Source organism: Engystomops pustulosus, chromosome 9, assembly GCF_040894005.1.
Source record: "Engystomops pustulosus chromosome 9, aEngPut4.maternal, whole genome shotgun sequence".
NCBI lineage: Eukaryota > Metazoa > Chordata > Amphibia > Anura > Leptodactylidae > Engystomops > Engystomops pustulosus.
This window is the reverse complement of record NC_092419.1, coordinates 66,734,707-66,751,417: the sequence shown is the minus strand read 5'-3', so window position 1 is coordinate 66,751,417 and position 16,711 is coordinate 66,734,707. Positions and strand designations below refer to the sequence as shown.

Sequence of the window (16,711 nt, the reverse complement as noted above, 5' to 3'; positions counted from 1 at the left end):
TGAGCTTTTTGAACCTGAAAATTGTGTTAGTTTCTCTATGAGATAGTAAAAGAAGGTTCAAATTGAACAGCTGCTGTCAACGGCCATTCTAAGCTGAATGTGCGTGCTCTTGTCGGATCACAGCAGCGATGCGGCTTAAGGCTTGGCAAGTACCAGCATGGGAGACTGGCTGCGAATTCCAAGTTCCGTTGACCTTTTTGAACCTGAAAATTGTGTTAGTTTCTCTATGAGATAGTAAAAGAAGGTTCAAACTGAACAGCTGCTGTCAACGGCCATTCTAAGCTGAATGTGCCTGCTCTCGTCAGATCGCAGCATCAATGCAGCTTAAGGCTTGGCAAGTACCAGCATGGGAGACTGGCTGGGAATCCCAAGTTCTGTTGACCTTTTTGAACCTGAAAATTGTTAGTTTCTCTGTCAAAGATGGTAAAAGAAGGTTCAAATTGAACAGCTGCTGTCAACGGCCATTCTAAGCTGAATGTGCCTGCTCTCGTCAGATCGCAGCAGCAATGCAGCTTAAGGCTTGGCAAGTACCAGCATGGGAGACTGGCTGGGAATACCAAGTTCCGTTGACCTTTTTGAACCTGAAAATTGTGTTAGTTTCTCTATGAGATAGTAAAAGAAGGTTCAAATTGAACAGCTGCTGTCAACGGCCATTCTAAGCTGAATGTGCGTGCTCTTGTCGGATCACAGCAGCGATGCGGCTTAAGGCTTGGCAAGTACCAGCATGGGAGACTGGCTGCGAATTCCAAGTTCCGTTGACCTTTTTGAACCTGAAAATTGTGTTAGTTTCTCTATGAGATAGTAAAAGAAGGTTCAAACTGAACAGCTGCTGTCAACGGCCATTCTAAGCTGAATGTGCCTGCTCTCGTCAGATCGCAGCATAAATGCAGCTTAAGGCTTGGCAAGTACCAGCATGGGAGACTGGCTGGGAATCCCAAGTTCTGTTGACCTTTTTGAACTTGAAAATTGTTAGTTTCTCTGTCAAAGATGGTAAAAGAAGGTTCAAATTGAACAGCTGCTGTCAACGGCCATTCTAAGCTGAATGTGCCTGCTCTCGTCAGATCGCAGCAGCAATGCAGCTTAAGGCTTGGCAAGTACCAGCATGGGAGACTGGCTGGGAATCCCAAGTTCTGTTGACCTTTTTGAACCTGAAAATTGTGTTAGTTTCTCTATGAGATAGTAAAAGAAGGTTCAAATTGAACAGCTGCTGTCAACGGCCATTCTAAGCTGAATGTGCCTGCTCTCGTCAGATCGCAGCAACAATGCAGCTTAAGGCTTGGCAAGTACAAGCATGGGAGACTGGCTGGGAATCCCAAGTTCTGTTGACCTTTTTGAACCTGAAAATTGTTAGTTTCTCTGTCAAAGATGGTAAAAGAAGGTTCAAATTGAACAGCTGCTGTCAACGGCCATTCTAAGCTGAATGTGCCTGCTCTCGTCAGATCGCAGCAGCAATGCAGCTTAAGGCTTGGCAAGTACCAGCATGGGAGACTGGCTGCGAATTCCAAGTTCCGTTGACCTTTTTGAACCTGAAAATTGTGTTAGTTTCTCTATGAGATAGTAAAAGAAGGTTCAAACTGAACAGCTGCTGTCAACGGCCATTCTAAGCTGAATGTGCCTGCTCTCGTCAGATCGCAGCATCAATGCAGCTTAAGGCTTGGCAAGTACCAGCATGGGAGACTGGCTGGGAATCCCAAGTTCTGTTGACCTTTTTGAACCTGAAAATTGTTAGTTTCTCTGTCAAAGATGGTAAAAGAAGGTTCAAATTGAACAGCTGCTGTCAACGGCCATTCTAAGCTGAATGTGCCTGCTCTCGTCAGATCGCAGCAGCAATGCAGCTTAAGGCTTGGCAAGTACCAGCATGGGAGACTGGCTGGGAATACCAAGTTCCGTTGACCTTTTTGAACCTGAAAATTGTGTTAGTTTCTCTATGAGATAGTAAAAGAAGGTTCAAACTGAACAGCTGCTGTCAACGGCCATTCTAAGCTGAATGTGCCTGCTCTCATCAGATCAGAGCAGCAATGCAGCTTAAGGCTTGGCAAGTACCAGCATGGGAGACTGGCTGGGAATCCCAAGTTCCGTTGACCTTTTTGAACCTGAAAATTGTGTTAGTTTCTCTATGAGATAGTAAAAGAAGGTTCAAATTGAACAGCTGCTGTCAACGGCCATTCTAAGCTGAATGTGCGTGCTCTTGTCGGATCACAGGAGCGATGCGGCTTAAGGCTTGGCAAGTACCAGCATGGGAGACTGGCTGCGAATTCCAAGTTCCGTTGACCTTTTTGAACCTGAAAATTGTGTTAGTTTCTCTATGAGATAGTGAAAGAAGGTTCAAACTGAACAGCTGCTGTCAACGGCCATTCTAAGCTGAATGTGCCTGCTCTCGTCAGATCGCAGCATCAATGCAGCTTAAGGCTTGGCAAGTACCAGCATGGGAGACTGGCTGGGAATCCCAAGTTCTGTTGACCTTTTTGAACCTGAAAATTGTTAGTTTCTCTGTCAAAGATGGTAAAAGAAGGTTCAAATTGAACAGCTGCTGTCAACGGCCATTCTAAGCTGAATGTGCCTGCTCTCGTCAGATCGCAGCAGCAATGCAGCTTAAGGCTTGGCAAGTACCAGCATGGGAGACTGGCTGGGAATCCCAAGTTCCGTTGACCTTTTTGAACCTGAAAATTGTGTTAGTTTCTCTATGAGATAGTAAAAGAAGGTTCAAATTGAACAGCTGCTGTCAACGGCCATTCTAAGCTGAATGTGCCTGCTCTCGTCAGATCGCAGCAGCAATGCAGCTTAAGGCTTGGCAAGTACCAGCATGGGAGACTGGCTGGGAATCCCAAGTTCTGTTGACCTTTTTGAACCTGAAAATTGTGTTAGTTTCTCTGTCAAAGATGGTTAAAGAAGGTTCAAATTGAACAGCTGCTGTCAACGGCCATTCTAAGCTGAATGTGCCTGCTCTCGTCAGATGGCAGCAGCAATGCAGCTTAAGGTTTGGCAAGTACCAGCATGGGAGACTGGCTGGGAATCTCAAGTTCTGTTGACCTTTTTGAACCTGAAAATTGTGTTAGTTTCTCTATGAGATAGTAAAAGAAGGTTCAAATTGAACAGCTGCTGTCAACGGCCATTCTAAGCTGAATGTGCGTGCTCTCGTCAGATCGCAGCAGCAATGCAGCTTAAGGCTTGGCAAGTACCAGCATGGGAGACTGGCTGGGAATCCCAAGTTCTGTTGACCTTTTTGAACCTGAAAATTGTGTTAGTTTCTCTATGAGATAGTAAAAGAAGGTTCAAATTGAACAGCTGCTGTCAACGGCCATTCTAAGCTGAATGTGCCTGCTCTCGTCAGATCGCAGCAGCAATGCAGCTTAAGGCTTGGCAAGTACCAGCATGGGAGACTGGCTGGGAATCCCAAGTTCCGTTGACCTTTTTGAACCTGAAAATTGTGTTAGTTTCTCTATGAGATAGTAAAAGAAGGTTCAAATTGAACAGCTGCTGTCAACGGCCATTCTAAGCTGAATGTGCCTGCTCTCGTCAGATCGCAGCAGCAATGCAGCTTAAGGCTTGGCAAGTACCAGCATGGGAGACTGGCTGGGAATCCCAAGTTCTGTTGACCTTTTTGAACCTGAAAATTGTGTTAGTTTCTCTGTCAAAGATGGTAAAAGAAGGTTCAAATTGAACAGCTGCTGTCAACGGCCATTCTAAGCTGAATGTGCCTGCTCTCGTCAGATGGCAGCAGCAATGCAGCTTAAGGCTTGGTAAGTACCAGCATGGGAGACTGGCTGGGAATCCCAAGTTCCGTTGACCTTTTTGAACCTGAAAATTGTGTTAGTTTCTCTATGAGATAGTAAAAGAAGGTTCAAATTGAACAGCTGCTGTCAACGGCCATTCTAAGCTGAATGTGCCTGCTCTCGTCAGATCGCAGCAGCAATGCAGCTTAAGGCTTGGCAAGTACCAGCATGGGAGACTGGCTGGGAATCCCAAGTTCTGTTGACCTTTTTGAACCTGAAAATTGTGTTAGTTTCTCTATGAGATAGTAAAAGAAGGTTCAAATTGAACAGCTGCTGTCAACGGCCATTCTAAGCTGAATGTGCCTGCTCTCGTCAGATGGCAGCAGCAATGCAGCTTAAGGCTTGGTAAGTACCAGCATGGGAGACTGGCTGGGAATCCCAAGTTCTGTTGACCTTTTTGAACCTGAAAATTGTGTTAGTTTCTCTATGAGATAGTAAAAGAAGGTTCAAATTGAACAGCTGCTGTCAACGGCCATTCTAAGCTGAATGTGCGTGCTCTTGTCGGATCACAGCAGCGATGCGGGTTAAGGCTTGGCAAGTACCAGCATGGGAGACTGGCTGCGAATTCCAAGTTCCGTTGACCTTTTTGAACCTGAAAATTGTGTTAGTTTCTCTATGAGATAGTAAAAGAAGGTTCAAACTGAACAGCTGCTGTCAACGGCCATTCTAAGCTGAATGTGCCTGCTCTCGTCAGATCGCAGCAGCAATGCAGCTTAAGGCTTGGCAAGTACCAGCATGGGAGACTGGCTGGGAATACCAAGTTCCGTTGACCTTTTTGAACCTGAAAATTGTGTTAGTTTCTCTATGAGATAGTAAAAGAAGGTTCAAATTGAACAGCTGCTGTCAACGGCCATTCTAAGCTGAATGTGCCTGCTCTCGTCAGATCGCAGCAGCAATGCAGCTTAAGGCTTGGCAAGTACCAGCATGGGAGACTGTCTGGGAATCCCAAGTTCCGTTGACCTTTTTGAACCTGAAAATTGTGTTAGTTTCTCTATGAGATAGTAAAAGAAGGTTCAAATTGAACAGCTGCTGTCAACGGCCATTCTAAGCTGAATGTGCCTGCTCTCGTCAGATGGCAGCAGCAATGCAGCTTAAGGCTTGGTAAGTACCAGCATGGGAGACTGGCTGGGAATCCCAAGTTCTGTTGACCTTTTTGAACCTGAAAATTGTGTTAGTTTCTCTATGAGATAGTAAAAGAAGGTTCAAATTGAACAGCTGCTGTCAACGGCCATTCTAAGCTGAATGTGCCTGCTCTCGTCAGATCGCAGCAGCAATGCAGCTTAAGGTTTGGCAAGTACCAGCATGGGAGACTGGCTGGGAATCTCAAGTTCTGTTGACCTTTTTGAACCTGAAAATTGTGTTAGTTTCTCTATGAGATAGTAAAAGAAGGTTCAAATTGAACAGCTGCTGTCAACGGCCATTCTAAGCTGAATGTGCGTGCTCTTGTCGGATCACAGCAGCGATGCGGCTTAAGGCTTGGCAAGTACCAGCATGGGAGACTGGCTGCGAATTCCAAGTTCCGTTGACCTTTTTGAACCTGAAAATTGTGTTAGTTTCTCTATGAGATAGTAAAAGAAGGTTCAAACTGAACAGCTGCTGTCAACGGCCATTCTAAGCTGAATGTGCCTGCTCTCGTCAGATCGCAGCAGCAATGCAGCTTAAGGCTTGGCAAGTACCAGCATGGGAGACTGGCTGGGAATCCCAAGTTCCGTTGACCTTTTTGAACCTGAAAATTGTGTTAGTTTCTCTATGAGATAGTAAAAGAAGGTTCAAATTGAACAGCTGCTGTCAACGGCCATTCTAAGCTGAATGTGCCTGCTCTCGTCAGATCGCAGCAGCAATGCAGCTTAAGGCTTGGCAAGTACCAGCATGGGAGACTGGCTGGGAATCCCAAGTTCCGTTGACCTTTTTGAACCTGAAAATTGTGTTAGTTTCTCTATGAGATAGTAAAAGAAGGTTCAAATTGAACAGCTGCTGTCAACGGCCATTCTAAGCTGAATGTGCCTGCTCTCGTCAGATCGCAGCAGCAATGCAGCTTAAGGCTTGGCAAGTACCAGCATGGGAGACTGGCTGGGAATCCCAAGTTCTGTTGACCTTTTTGAACCTGAAAATTGTGTTAGTTTCTCTGTCAAAGATGGTAAAAGAAGGTTCAAATTGAACAGCTGCTGTCAACGGCCATTCTAAGCTGAATGTGCCTGCTCTCGTCAGATGGCAGCAGCAATGCAGCTTAAGGCTTGGTAAGTACCAGCATGGGAGACTGGCTGGGAATCCCAAGTTCCGTTGACCTTTTTGAACCTGAAAATTGTGTTAGTTTCTCTATGAGATAGTAAAAGAAGGTTCAAATTGAACAGCTGCTGTCAACGGCCATTCTAAGCTGAATGTGCCTGCTCTCGTCAGATCGCAGCAGCAATGCAGCTTAAGGCTTGGCAAGTACCAGCATGGGAGACTGGCTGGGAATCCCAAGTTCTGTTGACCTTTTTGAACCTGAAAATTGTGTTAGTTTCTCTATGAGATAGTAAAAGAAGGTTCAAATTGAACAGCTGCTGTCAACGGCCATTCTAAGCTGAATGTGCCTGCTCTCGTCAGATCGCAGCAGCAATGCAGCTTAAGGTTTGGCAAGTACCAGCATGGGAGACTGGCTGGGAATCTCAAGTTCTGTTGACCTTTTTGAACCTGAAAATTGTGTTAGTTTCTCTATGAGATAGTAAAAGAAGGTTCAAATTGAACAGCTGCTGTCAACGGCCATTCTAAGCTGAATGTGCGTGCTCTTGTCGGATCACAGCAGCGATGCGGCTTAAGGCTTGGCAAGTACCAGCATGGGAGACTGGCTGCGAATTCCAAGTTCCGTTGACCTTTTTGAACCTGAAAATTGTGTTAGTTTCTCTATGAGATAGTAAAAGAAGGTTCAAACTGAACAGCTGCTGTCAACGGCCATTCTAAGCTGAATGTGCCTGCTCTCGTCAGATCGCAGCAGCAATGCAGCTTAAGGCTTGGCAAGTACCAGCATGGGAGACTGGCTGGGAATCCCAAGTTCCGTTGACCCTTTTGAACCTGAAAATTGTGTTAGTTTCTCTATGAGATAGTAAAAGAAGGTTCAAATTGAACAGCTGCTGTCAACGGCCATTCTAAGCTGAATGTGCCTGCTCTCGTCAGATCGCAGCAGCAATGCAGCTTAAGGCTTGGCAAGTACCAGCATGGGAGACTGGCTGGGAATCCCAAGTTCCGTTGACCTTTTTGAACCTGAAAATTGTGTTAGTTTCTCTATGAGATAGTAAAAGAAGGTTCAAATTGAACAGCTGCTGTCAACGGCCATTCTAAGCTGAATGTGCCTGCTCTCGTCAGATGGCAGCAGCAATGCAGCTTAAGGCTTGGTAAGTACCAGCATGGGAGACTGGCTGGGAATCCCAAGTTCTGTTGACCTTTTTGAACCTGAAAATTGTGTTAGTTTCTCTATGAGATAGTAAAAGAAGGTTCAAATTGAACAGCTGCTGTCAACGGCCATTCTAAGCTGAATGTGCGTGCTCTTGTCGGATCACAGCAGCGATGCGGCTTAAGGCTTGGCAAGTACCAGCATGGGAGACTGGCTGCGAATTCCAAGTTCCGTTGACCTTTTTGAACCTGAAAATTGTGTTAGTTTCTCTATGAGATAGTAAAAGAAGGTTCAAACTGAACAGCTGCTGTCAACGGCCATTCTAAGCTGAATGTGCCTGCTCTCGTCAGATCGCAGCAGCAATGCAGCTTAAGGCTTGGCAAGTACCAGCATGGGAGACTGGCTGGGAATCCCAAGTTCCGTTGACCTTTTTGAACCTGAAAATTGTGTTAGTTTCTCTATGAGATAGTAAAAGAAGGTTCAAATTGAACAGCTGCTGTCAACGGCCATTCTAAGCTGAATGTGCCTGCTCTCGTCAGATCGCAGCAGCAATGCAGCTTAAGGCTTGGCAAGTACCAGCATGGGAGACTGTCTGGGAATCCCAAGTTCCGTTGACCTTTTTGAACCTGAAAATTGTGTTAGTTTCTCTATGAGATAGTAAAAGAAGGTTCAAATTGAACAGCTGCTGTCAACGGCCATTCTAAGCTGAATGTGCCTGCTCTCGTCAGATCGCAGCAGCAATGCAGCTTAAGGCTTGGCAAGTACCAGCATGGGAGACTGGCTGGGAATCCCAAGTTCTGTTGACCTTTTTGAACCTGAAAATTGTGTTAGTTTCTCTATGAGATAGTAAAAGAAGGTTCAAACTGAACAGCTGCTGTCAACGGCCATTCTAAGCTGAATGTGCCTGCTCTCGTCAGATCACAGCAGCAATGCAGCTTAAGGCTTGCCAAGTACCAGCATGGGAGACTGGCTGGGAATCCCAAGTTCCGTTGACCTTTTTGAACCTGAAAATTGTGTTAGTTTCTCTATGAGATAGTAAAAGAAGGTTCAAATTGAACAGCTGCTGTCAACGGCCATTCTAAGCTGAATGTGCGTGCTCTTGTCGGATCACAGCAGCGATGCGGCTTAAGGCTTGGCAAGTACCAGCATGGGAGACTGGCTGCGAATTCCAAGTTCCGTTGACCTTTTTGAACCTGAAAATTGTGTTAGTTTCTCTATGAGATAGTAAAAGAAGGTTCAAACTGAACAGCTGCTGTCAACGGCCATTCTAAGCTGAATGTGCCTGCTCTCGTCAGATCGCAGCATAAATGCAGCTTAAGGCTTGGCAAGTACCAGCATGGGAGACTGGCTGGGAATCCCAAGTTCTGTTGACCTTTTTGAACTTGAAAATTGTTAGTTTCTCTGTCAAAGATGGTAAAAAAAGGTTCAAATTGAACAGCTGCTGTCAACGGCCATTCTAAGCTGAATGTGCCTGCTCTCGTCAGATCGCAGCAGCAATGCAGCTTAAGGCTTGGCAAGTACCAGCATGGGAGACTGGCTGGGAATCCCAAGTTCTGTTGACCTTTTTGAACCTGAAAATTGTGTTAGTTTCTCTATGAGATAGTAAAAGAAGGTTCAAATTGAACAGCTGCTGTCAACGGCCATTCTAAGCTGAATGTGCCTGCTCTCGTCAGATCGCAGCAACAATGCAGCTTAAGGCTTGGCAAGTACAAGCATGGGAGACTGGCTGGGAATCCCAAGTTCTGTTGACCTTTTTGAACCTGAAAATTGTTAGTTTCTCTGTCAAAGATGGTAAAAGAAGGTTCAAATTGAACAGCTGCTGTCAACGGCCATTCTAAGCTGAATGTGCCTGCTCTCGTCAGATCGCAGCAGCAATGCAGCTTAAGGCTTGGCAAGTACCAGCATGGGAGACTGGCTGGGAATACCAAGTTCCGTTGACCTTTTTGAACCTGAAAATTGTGTTAGTTTCTCTATGAGATAGTAAAAGAAGGTTCAAACTGAACAGCTGCTGTCAACGGCCATTCTAAGCTGAATGTGCCTGCTCTCGTCAGATCACAGCAGCAATGCAGCTTAAGGCTTGCCAAGTACCAGCATGGGAGACTGGCTGGGAATCCCAAGTTCCGTTGACCTTTTTGAACCTGAAAATTGTGTTAGTTTCTCTATGAGATAGTAAAAGAAGGTTCAAATTGAACAGCTGCTGTCAACGGCCATTCTAAGCTGAATGTGCGTGCTCTTGTCGGATCACAGCAGCGATGCGGCTTAAGGCTTGGCAAGTACCAGCATGGGAGACTGGCTGTGAATTCCAAGTTCCGTTGACCTTTTTGAACCTGAAAATTGTGTTAGTTTCTCTATGAGATAGTAAAAGAAGGTTCAAGCTGAACAGCTGCTGTCAACGGCCATTCTAAGCTGAATGTGCCTGCTCTCGTCAGATCGCAGCATGAATGCAGCTTAAGGCTTGGCAAGTACCAGCATGGGAGACTGGCTGGGAATCCCAAGTTCTGTTGACCTTTTTGAACCTGAAAATTGTTAGTTTCTCTGTCAAAGATGGTAAAAGAAGGTTCAAATTGAACAGCTGCTGTCAACGGCCATTCTAAGCTGAATGTGCCTGCTCTCGTCAGATGGCAGCAGCAATGCAGCTTAAGGCTTGGCAAGTACCAGCATGTGAGACTGGCTGGGAATCCCAAGTTCTGTTGAGCTTTTTGAACCTGAAAATTGTGTTAGTTTCTCTATGAGATAGTAAAAGAAGGTTCAAATTGAACAGCTGCTGTCAACGGCCATTCTAAGCTGAATGTGCGTGCTCTTGTCGGATCACAGCAGCGATGCGGCTTAAGGCTTGGCAAGTACCAGCATGGGAGACTGGCTGCGAATTCCAAGTTCCGTTGACCTTTTTGAACCTGAAAATTGTGTTAGTTTCTCTATGAGATAGTAAATGAAGGTTCAAACTGAACAGCTGCTGTCAACGGCCATTCTAAGCTGAATGTGCCTGCTCTCGTCAGATCGCAGCATCAATGCAGCTTAAGGCTTGGCAAGTACCAGCATGGGAGACTGGCTGGGAATCCCAAGTTCTGTTGACCTTTTTGAACCTGAAAATTGTTAGTTTCTCTGTCAAAGATGGTAAAAGAAGGTTCAAATTGAACAGCTGCTGTCAACGGCCATTCTAAGCTGAATGTGCCTGCTCTCGTCAGATCGCAGCAGCAATGCAGCTTAAGGCTTGGCAAGTACCAGCATGGAGACTGGCTGGGAATCCCAAGTTCCGTTGACCTTTTTGAACCTGAAAATTGTGTTAGTTTCTCTATGAGATAGTAAAAGAAGATTCAAATTGAACAGCTGCTGTCAACGGCCATTCTAAGCTGAATGTGCCTTCTCTCGTCAGATCGCAGCAGCTTAAGGCTTGGCAAGTACCAGCATGGGAGACTGGCTGGGAATCCCAAGTTCCGTTGACCTTTTTGAACCTGAAAATTGTGTTAGTTTCTCTATGAGATAGTAAAAGAAGGTTCAAATTGAACAGCTGCTGTCAACGGCCATTCTAAGCTGAATGTGCCTGCTCTCATCAGATCGCAGCAGCAATGCAGCTTAAGGCTTGGCAAGTACCAGCATGGGAGACTGGCTGGGAATCCCAAGTTCCTTTGACCTTTTTGAACCTGAAAATTGTGTTAGTTTCTCTATGAGATAGTAAAAGAAGGTTCAAATTGAACAGCTGCTGTCAACGGCCTTTCTAAGCTGAATGTGCCTGCTCTTGTCAGATCACAGCAGCAATGCAGCTTAAGGCTTGGCAAGTACCAGCATGGGAGACTGGCTGGGAATCCCAAGTTCCGTTGACCTTTTTGAACCTGAAAATTGTGTTAGTTTCTCTAAGAGATAGTAAAAGAAGGTTCAAATTGAACAGCTGCTGTCAACGGCCATTCTAAGCTGAATGTGCCTGCTCTAGTCAGATCGCAGCGACAATGCAGCTTAAGGCTTGGCAAGTACCAGCATGGGAGACTGGCTGGGAATCCCAAGTTCTGTTGACCTTTTTGAACCTTAAAATTGTTAGTTTCTCTGTCAAAGATGGTAAAAGAAGATTCAAATTGAACAGCTGCTGTCAACGGCCATTCTAAGCTGAATGTGCCTGCTCTCGTCAGATCGCAGCAGCAATGCAGCTTAAGGCTTGGCAAGTACCAGCATGGGAGACTGGCTGGGAATCCCAAGTTCCGTTGACCTTTTTGAACCTGAAAATTGTGTTAGTTTCTCTATGAGATAGTAAAAGAAGGTTCAAACTGAACAGCTGCTGTCAACGGCCATTCTAAGCTGAATGTGCCTGCTCTCGTCAGATCGCAGCAGCAATGCAGCTTAAGGCTTGGCAAGTACCAGCATGGGAGACTGGCTGGGAATCCCAAGTTCCGTTGACCTTTTTGAACCTGAAAATTGTGTTAGTTTCTCTATGAGATAGTAAAAGAAGGTTCAAATTGAACAGCTGCTGTCAACGGCCATTCTAAGCTGAATGTGCGTGCTCTTGTCGGATCACAGCAGCGATGCGGCTTAAGGCTTGGCAAGTACCAGCATGGGAGACTGGCTGCGAATCCCAAGTTCTGTTGACCTTTTTGAACCTGAAAATTTTGTTAGTTTCTCTATGAGATAGTAAAAGAAGGTTCAAACTGAACAGCTGCTGTCAACGGCCATTCTAAGCTGAATGTGCCTGCTCTCGTCAGATCGCAGCATCAATGCAGCTTAAGGCTTGGCAAGTACCAGCATGGGAGACTGGCTGGGAATCCCAAGTTCCGTTGACCTTTTTGAACCTGAAAATTGTGTTAGTTTCTCTATGAGATAGTAAAAGAAGGTTCAAATTGAACAGCTGCTGTCAACGGCCATTCTAAGCTGAATGTGCCTGCTCTCGTCAGATCGCAGCAGCAATGCAGCTTAAGGCTTGGCAAGTACCAGCATGGGAGACTGGCTGGGAATCCCAAGTTCCGTTGAGCTTTTTGAACCTGAAAATTGTGTTAGTTTCTCTATGAGATAGTAAAAGAAAGTAGAAATTAGGCAGCTGCTGTCAACGGCCATTCTAAGCTGAATGTGCCTGCTCTCATCAGATCGCAGCAGCAATGCAGCTTAAGGCTTGGCAAGTACCAGCATGGGAGACTGGCTGGGAATCCCAAGTTCCGTTGACCTTTTTGAACCTGAAAATTGTTAGTTTCTCTGTCAAAGATGGTAAAAGAAGGTTCAAATTGAACAGCTGCTGTCAACGGCCATTCTAAGCTGAATGTGCCTGCTCTCGTCAGATCGCAGCAGCAATGCAGCTTAAGGCTTGGCAAGTACCAGCATGGGAGACTGGCTGGGAATCCCAAGTTCTGTTGACCTTTTTGAACCTGAAAATTGTGTTAGTTTCTCTATGAGATAGTAAAAGAAGGTTCAAATTGAACAGCTGCTGTCAACGGCCATTCTAAGCTGAATGTGCCTGCTCTCGTCAGATCGCAGCAGCAATGCAGCTTAAGGCTTGGCAAGTACCAGCATGGGAGACTGGCTGGGAATCCCAAGTTCCGTTGACCTTTTTGAACCTGAAAATTGTGTTAGTTTCTCTATGAGATAGTAAAAGAAGGTTCAAATTGAACAGCTGCTGTCAACGGCCATTCTAAGCTGAATGTGCCTGCTCTCGTCAGAGCGCAGCAGCAATGCAGCTTAAGGCTTGGCAAGTACCAGCATGGGAGACTGGCTGGGAATCCCAAGTTCCGTTGACCTTTTTGAACCTGAAAATTGTTAGTTTCTCTGTCAAAGATGGTAAAAGAAGGTTCAAATTGAACAGCTGCTGTCAACGGCCATTCTAAGCTGAATGTGCCTGCTCTCGTCAGATCGCAGCAGCAATGCAGCTTAATGCTTGGCAAGTACCAGCATGGGAGACTGGCTGGGAATCCCAAGTTCCGTTGACCTTTTTGAACCTGAAAATTGTGTTAGTTTCTCTATGAGATAGTAAAAGAAGGTTCAAACTGAACAGCTGCTGTCAACGGCCATTCTAAGCTGAATGTGCCTGCTCTCGTCAGATCGCAGCAGCAATGCAGCTTAAGGCTTGGCAAGTACCAGCATGGGAGACTGGCTGGGAATCCCAAGTTCCGTTGACCTTTTTGAACCTGAAAATTGTGTTAGTTTCTCTATGAGATAGTAAAAGAAGGTTCAAATTGAACAGCTGCTGTCAGCGGCCATTCTAAGCTGAATGTGCCTGCTCTCGTCAGATCGCAGCAGCAATGCAGCTTAAGGCTTGGCAAGTACCAGCATGGGAGACTGGCTGGGAATCCCAAGTTCCGTTGACCTTTTTGAACCTGAAAATTGTGTTAGTTTCTCTATGAGATAGTAAAAGAAGGTTCAAATTGAACAGCTGCTGTCAACGGCCATTCTAAGCTGAATGTGCCTGCTCTCGTCAGATCGCAGCAGCAATGCAGCTTAAGGCTTGGCAAGTACAAGCATGGGAGACTGGCTGGAAATCCCAAGTTCTGTTGACCTTTTTGAACCTGAAAATTGTGTTAGTTTTTCTATGAGATAGTAAAAGAAGGTTCAAATTGAACAGCTGCTGTCAACGGCCATTCTAAGCTGAATGTGCCTGCTCTCGTCAGATCGCAGCAGCAATGCAGCTTAAGGCTTGGCAAGTACCAGTATGGGAGACTGGCTGGGAATCCCAAGTTCCGTTGACCTTTTTGAACCTGAAAATTGTGTTAGTTTCTCTATGAGATAGTAAAAGAAGGTTCAAATTGAACAGCTGCTGTCAGCGGCCATTCTAAGCTGAATGTGCCTGCTCTCGTCAGATCGCAGCAGCAATGCAGCTTAAGGCTTGGCAAGTACCAGCATGGGAGACTGGCTGGGAATCCCAAGTTCCGTTGACCTTTTTGAACCTGAAAATTGTGTTAGTTTCTCTATGAGATAGTAAAAGAAGGTTCAAATTGAACAGCTGCTGTCAACGGCCATTCTAAGCTGAATGTGCCTGCTCTCGTCAGATCGCAGCAGCAATGCAGCTTAAGGCTTGGCAAGTACCAGCATGGGAGACTGGCTGGAAATCCCAAGTTCTGTTGACCTTTTTGAACCTGAAAATTGTGTTAGTTTTTCTATGAGATAGTAAAAGAAGGTTCAAATTGAACAGCTGCTGTCAACGGCCATTCTAAGCTGAATGTGCCTGCTCTCGTCAGATCGCAGCAGCAATGCAGCTTAAGGCTTGGCAAGTACCAGTATGGGAGACTGGCTGGGAATCCCAAGTTCTGTTGACCTTTTTGAACCTGAAAATTGTGTTAGTTTCTCTATGAGATAGTAAAAGAAGGTTCAAATTGAACAGCTGCTGTCAACGGCCATTCTAAGCTGAATGTGCCTGCTCTTGTCAGATCGCAGCAGCAATGCAGCTTAAGGCTTGGCAAGTACCAGCATGGGAGACTGGCTGGGAATCCCAAGTTCCGTTGACCTTTTTGAACCTGAAAATTGTGTTAGTTTCTCTATGAGATAGTAAAAGAAGGTTCAAATTGAACAGCTGCTGTCAACAGCCATTCTAAGCTGAATGTGCCTGCTCTAGTCAGATCGCAGCGACAATGCAGCTTAAGGCTTGGCAAGTACCAGCATGGGAGACTGGCTGGGAATCCCAAGTTCTGTTGACCTTTTTGAACCTTAAAATTGTTAGTTTCTCTGTCAAAGATGGTAAAAGAAGATTCAAATTGAACAGCTGCTGTCAACGGCCATTCTAAGCTGAATGTGCCTGCTCTCGTCAGATCGCAGCAGCAATGCAGCTTAAGGCTTGGCAAGTACCAGCATGGCAGAATGGCTGGGAAACCCAAGTTCCGTTGACCTTTTTGAACCTGAAAATTGTGTTAGTTTCTCTATGAGATAGTAAAAGAAGGTTCAAACTGAACAGCTGCTGTCAACGGCCATTCTAAGCTGAATGTGCCTGCTCTCGTCAGATCGCAGCAGCAATGCAGCTTAAGGCTTGGCAAGTACCAGCATGGGAGACTGGCTGGGAATCCCAAGTTCCGTTGACCTTTTTGAACCTGAAAATTGTGTTAGTTTCTCTATGAGATAGTAAAAGAAGGTTCAAATTGAACAGCTGCTGTCAACGGCCATTCTAAGCTGAATGTGCGTGCTCTTGTCGGATCACAGCAGCGATGCGGCTTAAGGCTTGGCAAGTACCAGCATGGGAGACTGGCTGCGAATCCCAAGTTCTGTTGACCTTTTTGAACCTGAAAATTGTGTTAGTTTCTCTATGAGATAGTAAAAGAAGGTTCAAACTGAACAGCTGCTGTCAACGGCCATTCTAAGCTGAATGTGCCTGCTCTCGTCAGATCGCAGCATCAATGCAGCTTAAGGCTTGGCAAGTACCAGCATGGGAGACTGGCTGGGAATCCCAAGTTCCGTTGACCTTTTTGAACCTGAAAATTGTGTTAGTTTCTCTATGAGATAGTAAAAGAAGGTTCAAATTGAACAGCTGCTGTCAACGGCCATTCTAAGCTGAATGTGCCTGCTCTCGTCAGATCGCAGCAGCAATGCAGCTTAAGGCTTGGCAAGTACCAGCATGGGAGACTGGCTGGGAATCCCAAGTTCCGTTGAGCTTTTTGAACCTGAAAATTGTGTTAGTTTCTCTATGAGATAGTAAAAGAAAGTAGAAATTAGGCAGCTGCTGTCAACGGCCATTCTAAGCTGAATGTGCCTGCTCTCGTCAGATCGCAGCAGCAATGCAGCTTAAGGCTTGGCAAGTACCAGCATGGGAGACTGGCTGGGAATCCCAAGTTCCGTTGACCTTTTTGAACCTGAAAATTGTTAGTTTCTCTGTCAAAGATGGTAAAAGAAGGTTCAAATTGAACAGCTGCTGTCAACGGCCATTCTAAGCTGAATGTGCCTGCTCTCGTCAGATCGCAGCAGCAATGCAGCTTAAGGCTTGGCAAGTACCAGCATGGGAGACTGGCTGGGAATCCCAAGTTCTGTTGACCTTTTTGAACCTGAAAATTGTGTTAGTTTCTCTATGAGATAGTAAAAGAAGGTTCAAATTGAACAGCTGCTGTCAACGGCCATTCTAAGCTGAATGTGCCTGCTCTCGTCAGATCGCAGCAGCAATGCAGCTTAAGGCTTGGCAAGTACCAGCATGGGAGACTGGCTGGGAATCCCAAGTTCCGTTGACCTTTTTGAACCTGAAAATTGTGTTAGTTTCTCTATGAGATAGTAAAAGAAGGTTCAAATTGAACAGCTTCTGTCAACGGCCATTCTAAGCTGAATGTGCCTGCTCTCGTCAGATCGCAGCAGCAATGCAGCTTAAGGCTTGGCAAGTACCATCATGGGAGACTGGCTGGGAATCCCAAGTTCCGTTGACCTTTTTGAACCTGAAAATTGTTAGTTTCTCTGTCAAAGATGGTAAAAGAAGGTTCAAATTGAACAGCTGCTGTCAACGGCCATTCTAAGCTGAATGTGCCTGCTCTCGTCAGATCGCAGCAGCAATGCAGCTTAAGGCTTGGCAAGTACCAGCATGGGAGACTGGCTGGGAATCCCAAGTTCCGTTGACTTTTTTGAACCTGAAAATTGTGTTAGTTTCTCTATGAGATAGTAAAAGAAGGTTCAAATTGAACAGCTGCTGTCAACG

The 16,711-nt window shown here is 45.6% G+C and overlaps 3 pseudogenes; all 3 read left to right on the top strand.

Annotated features, from left to right (window-relative positions):
* Nucleotides 1-4,615: 4,615 nt before the first annotated feature.
* Nucleotides 4,616-4,733, top strand: LOC140098357 (5S ribosomal RNA; annotated as a pseudogene).
* Nucleotides 4,734-7,641: 2,908 nt separating this feature from the next.
* Nucleotides 7,642-7,759, top strand: LOC140098356 (5S ribosomal RNA; annotated as a pseudogene).
* Nucleotides 7,760-12,168: 4,409 nt separating this feature from the next.
* LOC140098639 (5S ribosomal RNA) lies at nt 12,169-12,286 on the top strand (annotated as a pseudogene).
* The last annotated feature ends 4,425 nt before the right edge of the window (nt 12,287-16,711 follow it).